Source organism: Myotis davidii, unplaced genomic scaffold, assembly GCF_000327345.1.
Source record: "Myotis davidii unplaced genomic scaffold, ASM32734v1 scaffold495, whole genome shotgun sequence".
Taxonomy (NCBI): domain Eukaryota; kingdom Metazoa; phylum Chordata; class Mammalia; order Chiroptera; family Vespertilionidae; genus Myotis; species Myotis davidii.
The window spans coordinates 979334-986303 of record NW_006286239.1 but is presented as its reverse complement, the minus strand read 5'-3'; the positions used below and the strand labels follow the sequence as shown (position 1 = coordinate 986303).

The following is a 6970-nucleotide window of genomic DNA, read 5'->3' as shown; positions in this document are numbered from 1 at the left end:
ATGGGAGCTATGAGGGGAAAAAAGAGGAACAACTGTAATAATCTGAACAATAAAGATTTAATTTTTAAAAAATAAATAACTACCTATCAATAATAACCTTTAACATAAAAGGATTAAATTATCTAATAAAAAGACATATATGTTAGCTGAATAAATAAGCAAATATGGCCCATATATATTCTATCTACAAGAGACTCTCCTCAGGAAAAAATAAATTCACACAAGCTCAAAGTGAAGCGATGGGAAAAAATATTCCATGAAAATGGAAAAAAAAAAAAAGCTGGGGTAGCAATACCCCTATCTGACACAATAGACTTCAAAACAAAGGCCATAACAAGAGACTAAGAAGGACACTGCTTATTATTAAAGGGATCAATCCAAAAAGACAATATAACCCTGGTAAACATATATGCACCCAATATAGGAGCACCTAAATATGTTTTTTTAAAAACTCCTAGTGGACTTTAAGGGAGAGATAGGCAGCAATACTGTCGTAGTAAGGAACTTTAACATCCCACTGACATCATTGTATAGATATTTCAGACAAAAAATCAACAAGGAAACAGTGACCTTAAATGACACATTAGATCAAATGGATTGAACTGATATTTACAGAACATTGCACCCCAAAGCAGCATCATATACGTTCATCTCAAGTGCACATGGAACATTCTCAAAGACAGACCACACAAAATAAGTCTTAACAAATTCAAGAAGATTGAAATATATCAAGCATCTTCTTGAATCACAATGCATGAAACTAGAAATCAACTGTAATAAAAACACTCAAAAACATCCAAACACATGGAGGCTAAATAGCATGTTATTAAACAATGAATGGGTTACCAATGAGAGCAAGGACAAAATAAAAAATTACCTGAAAACAAATGAAAATGAACATACAACAACCTAAAATCTATGGGAAATAGTGAAAGCAGTCCTGAGAAGGAAGTTCATAGCACAACAGACCTACCTGAAGAAGCAAAATATTATTAAAATATCTAATATACAATTTAACCCGAGACCTAAAGAGAACAAAAAAAGCTCAGAATAAGTAGAAGCAAGAATATAATAAAGATCAGAGTGGAAATAAATGACACAGAAACTAAAAAAACAGTACAAAAGATCAATGAAACTAAGAGCTGGTTCTTTGACAAGATAAACAAGCTTGATGCAGCTTTAGCCTGACTCCTCAAGAAACAAAGAGAGAGGGCCCAAATAAAATCAGAAACAAGAGTCAAAGTAACAAACTGACATCACAGAAATACACAGAATTATAAGAAAATGCTATAATTATATGCCAACTTACTGGACAATCTGAAAATTTTGGATAAATTCCTAGAAACATCTAATCTTCTAAGACTGAGCCAAGAAGAGCCAACAGCCCTAGCCGGTTTTGTTCAGTGGATAGAGCATTGGCCCTTGGACTGAAGGATCCAGGGTTCAATTCCAGTCAAGTGCACATACGTCAGTAGCAGGTTCAATTCCCGGCCCTGGTCTGGGCACGTGTGGGAAGCAACCAATTGATGTGTCTCTCTCACATCGATGTTTCTCTCTCACGCTGTCTCTCCTCCTTCCTTCCACTCTCTCTAAAAAAAATCAATGGAAAAATACCCTTGGTAAATATTAACAAAAAAGAAAGAAGAACCAGAAAATCTGAACAGCCTGATAACTACCAATAAAGATGAATTAGTAATTAAAAACTCCCCCAAAATAAAAGTTCTGGACTGGATGGCTTCACCTGTGAATTTTACCAAACATTCTAATCTCTACTTCACAAACTATTCCAAAAAACTAAAGAGACAGAAAGGCTCCCAAGATCATTGTATGAGGACAGCATTACCTTGATTGCAAAACTAAATGAAAACTACACTCAAAAAAGAAAATTACAGGTCAATATCACTGATGAATACAGATTCAAAAATCCTCAACATAATATTAGCAAGCCAAATTCAGCAATACTTTTAAAAGATCATACACCATAATCAAGTGGGATTTGTTCATGGGATGCAAGGCTGATCATTATCCAGGACTCAATTAACATGATATACCACATAAACAAAAAGGAGGGTAAAAATCATTCATCATATCAATAGATGCAGAAAAGCATTTGACAAAAGCAATCATCATGTATAATATAAATTCTCAAAAAAAGTGGGGACAGGAGAAACATACCTCAACATAATAAAGGCCATATATGGAAAACCCTCACAATATACCCAAGAGTGAAAAGCTAAAATAGTCCTTCTTAAGACCAGAAACAAGACAAAGATGTTACTTCTATTCAACATAGTCTTAGAAGCCCTAGCCATAGTAATTAGACAAGAAAAAGAAATAGCCCTGACAGGTTTGGCTCAGTGGATAGAGCGCCGGCCTGCGGACGGAAGGGTCCCAGGTTCGATTCCAGTCAAGAGCATGTACCTTGGTTGCGGGCACATCCAAGGGGGGGGGGGGGTGCAGGAGGCGGTTGGTCGATGTTTCTCTCTCATCAATGTTTCTAACTCTCTATCCCTCTTCCTTCCTCTCTGTAAAAAATCAATAAAATATAAATTTTTAAAAAAAGAAAAAAAAAGAAATAATAGGCATCCAAATTGGAAAGGAAGAAGTAAAACTGTCATTATTTGCAGATGACATGATACTATTACAGAAACCTAAAAATTATTAGAACTAGTTACTGAATTCAGTAAAGTAGCAGGATATAAAATAAATATTCAGAAATTGATTGCATTTTTATACACCAACTAGGGGGCCAGTGCACAAATTAGTGCACCTTGAAAAGAACTGTGGGCCACAAAGCTGCGGTGAGCACAGAGGTGGGTCTCAGCCCATCCTTCGCGCCCCCACCCAGCCCCTCCTGCTACAGCCCCCAGTCCCCTGTCTGCTGGCAGCCCCACTCCCGCTGCCGCTGCTCCCACATGCTGATAATGCAAGCCCTGCTTGCACCTGCTGATGACGCGGAGCAATTGGGGCCGGCGCCAGCAGTGGGTGCTAGCAGGGCTATTGCCAGCAGCGGGTGCAAGAGGTGGCTGCCAGCCCCGATCGCCCCTCAGGAGAAGGGGGAGGTGGAGAAGCCCTGAGGGGCGATCAGAGCCAGCAGCCACCGCTCACACCCACTGACAGCACAGAGCAATCAAGGCCAGCATCAGCAGCAGGTGTGGGCACTGGCAGCAGGTGTGAGCGCCTGGTCCGACTGCAGCACACGGAAGCGAAGAATTTTCAGTAACCACCAGAGGCTCACCTCGATGACAGCGACTGGCACCCGACCCTGGTCTGGCGCCCCTGCTCACCTGCTCCACCATCCCACCACAGCCAATGCCTGCCATGTTCCACGCTGTCGCCTACTGCCAATGCCCACCCTAGTCCGTGCATGCCCCCTGGTGGTCAGTGCACATCATAGCAAAAGGTTGTTTGGATGTTTGGTTCAGTTGTTCTGCCATTCGATCTATTTGCCATTTACCATTGCATCCAAAAATAAAATACAAAGAAATATATCTAACCATGGAGATAAAAGACCTATACTTGGAAAATAATAAGATACTGAAGAAAGAAACTGAGAAAGAGACAAATAAGTGGAAGCATATACATACCATGTTCTTGGATAAGAAGAATTAACATAATTAAAATGTCCACACAACCCAAAGTAATCTATAGATTCAACGCAATTCCTATCAAAATAGCAATGGCAGTTTTCATAGAACTAAAACAAAATCCTAAAATTTATATGGAACTATAAAAGACCCTAAATAGCCAAAACAATCTTGAGAAAGAACAAAATTGGAGGTATCATGCTACCTGATATCAAACTATATTACAAGGATATAGTCATCAAAACAGCATGGTACCGGCATAAAAACAGACACATAGGTCAATGGAACAGAATAGATAGCCCAGATATAAACTCAGGCCTATGTAGTAAATTAATGTATGACAAATGAGATAAGAATATACAATGGGATAAAGACAGTCTCTTCAATAAATCGTGTTAAGAACACTGTACAAATGCATGCAAAATGCTGAAACTACACCACTTTCTTACAGCAGACACAAGAATAACTCAAAATGGACTGAAGACTTAAATGTAAGAACTAAAACCATAAACTCCTAGAAGAAACTGTAAGCAATAAACTCTCTGACATTGTTCTCAGTAATATTTTTTTAATATGTTTCCTCAGAAAAGGGAAACAAAATAAAAATTAAATAAACTACATCAAACTAAAGAGTCTTTGCACAGGGATGGAAATTATCAATGAAACAAAGGAGAACCTACTAAATGAGGGAAGATATTTGCCAATAATAGGAGTTAACATCCAAAATATATAAGGAACTCATACAACTTAATACAAAAAAGAGAAACAATCCCATTAAAAAAACTGGCAGAGAACCTGAATAGACACTTCTCCAAAGAGACATATTTAAGAAAATGCTTAACGTCACTGGTCATCAGAGAAATGCAAATTAAAACCACAATGAGATATCACCTCACACCTGTGAGAATGGCTATCATCAAGAAATCAACAAACAGTGTTGGCAAGGAGGTGGAGACTGCAAATTTGTGCAAGCACTGTGGAAAACAGTATGGAGTAATAGTCAAAAAATTAAAAATAGAACTACCAGCTGAAACCGGTTTGGCTCAGTGGATAGAGCGTCGACCTGCGGACTCAAAGGTCCCAGGTTCGATTCCGGTCAAGGGCATGTACCTGGGTTGCGGGCACGTCCCCAGCAGGAGATGTGCAGGAGGCAGCTGATCGATGTCTCTCTCTCATCGATGTTTCTAACTCTCTATCTCTCTCCCTTCCTCTCATCGTAAAAAATGAATAAAATATATTTTAAAAAAATAGAACTACCATATGACCCAACAATCCCACTTCTGAGTGTTTATACAAAGAAATCCAAAACATTAATTTGAAAATATATATTAATTCCTATGTTCATTGCAGCATTATTTACAACAACCAAGATATGGAAGCAACCCAAGTGCCCATCAATAGACGAATGGATAAAAAAGCTGTGGTACCTATATACAATGGAATATTACTCATCCATAAAAAAAGAGTGAACTCTTACCATTTGTGACAGCATGGAGGGTTTTATGCCAAGTGAAGTAAGTCAGACAGAAGAGCAAGTCAAATACCACATGATTTTACCTATATGTGGAATCTAAAAAACAAAATAAATGAACTAATAGAAACAAACTCACTGACACAGAGAATAACTGATGGTTGCCAGGTGGGAGGGGATCTGGGGGACTGGGTGAGTGGTGAAGGGATTAAGAAGTACAAATTGGCAGTTACAAAATAGTCAAGGGGATATAAAGTACAGCATTGGGAATATAGTCAATAATACTTTAATAACTATGTATGGTGTCAGGTGAGTACTAGACTTATCAAGGGAATCACTTCCTAAGTTATATAAATGCTTAACCACTAGTTGTATACCTGAAACTAATATAATATTGAACGTCAACTGTAATTAAGATTTTAAAGACACAAAACAACTTTCTAGAGAAAAAATACATATAAAATAAAATCCCAAATATTTTATAAAGGTCAATAATCATAAAACTAGTCTTCAAAATTGCTACACACTTTTCTAAATCTGTTTCTTTATCTCAACCCCAGCAGCATAAGAACCACACTTTAAGAAGCACTGTTGTAAAATCCTACTAGTTTGAGAGGCATTGCTATAAACTCTAAGATAATGCTTTCTCCTTTGAGATAGGGACTTTTTGTATTTTTATTTACTCACATATCTTTCCAGATACATTCCCCCCAGTTTAGAGTCTGAGCAAACCATTCTAGTCTCATGCTATACATAGCAATCTTGATTCGTCCTTTAAGATTCTTCCCTTATTTTTAAAAAACTAATGATTTGCCCCAAATAATATAGCAACTGTGAAACTTTGTATCTCCTAGCAATTTCTGTCTCCCTTTGGCTCCAAATACTTCAATTTCTGTTTTAAAAAAATCATTGCTTAAAACAAAAGTACTCTGTGTCTAGAATTTCAAGGGAGACTGTGTTGAAAGTATCACTGTACTGCTAAAGACTTATGCAAAGATATGGAGGACATAGTTACTGAAGGGCAGTGCCAGCCTTTCATCTGTCCTTTCTGGTTGGTGTAAGCCTGGGGAAGGTGGGTGGGTGCACAGTGTTCCTGCACCCATAGCCAGAGAAGGGACCAAGGAGCTGCTGTCGCCCCAACTCACTGTCCTGGTCCCCAAACCAGAATGGAAATCCCTGATTCTTCAAAACAAGTGCCCAAAGTAGTCATTTGGCTAGACCTGCTCCTAGGCAACAGCTGTGGATGAAAAACACGTCTAACAGGGTTGGAAGAAGGGTGGGAACCGAGCCAATGGGGGAGTCCAATGCTGAGAGAATGGCTTAGGTGACTGATGGTTCCTGTTCTAACACTGCTAACATAAAAAGATGTTGACATTGGAAAGACGAGTAAATAAGAACACCAAATCCAATCAACGTATTTTTCCCGCAACCTGGTAATCGTGTAGAAATCTGCACTTCATGAAAATGAGAACAAAGGAGTACCTGTCTGTTGGCTGATTTACTAAGGATTCACTGACAACAACTAATGACTTGGTAGGTTTCTCAAACCAGAAAAGATTATTTTTATGAATTCCCAAAAATAGAAAGGAGAAAAGTAATGACAAGACAACCTTCAAAAGTTGTCCAATACCTCCCATACCCATGGAAATCAGATGGTCATGTGAGGAACCAGCACTTTGAGAAGCAGTTAATGAAGACAGCGTTAGAACGAACAATAAAGTTAAATTCTATCAATATTTGAAAAATTAAAATAAAAACGAAGATGAGGCTGAAGTATTATCAAGGAAGCGCAGGGAAACCCAGTGACAAAGCACCCTTCAACGTAGACTGCAGCGGCCCTGCCTATCCCAGTCCCTGCAGTCCCGCCCAGGTAAGGCCAGAGCGGCGACCGCCCAGGTGCCAGGACCAGGGA

General features: G+C 38.7%; 1 protein-coding gene across 3 annotated transcripts in view; it reads right to left on the bottom strand.

Annotated features, from left to right (window-relative positions):
* The window catches only part of GK5 (glycerol kinase 5 (putative)), an 89132-nt gene that overhangs the window by 81013 nt on the left and 1149 nt on the right, over nt 1-6970 (bottom strand). The window lies entirely within an intron of this gene.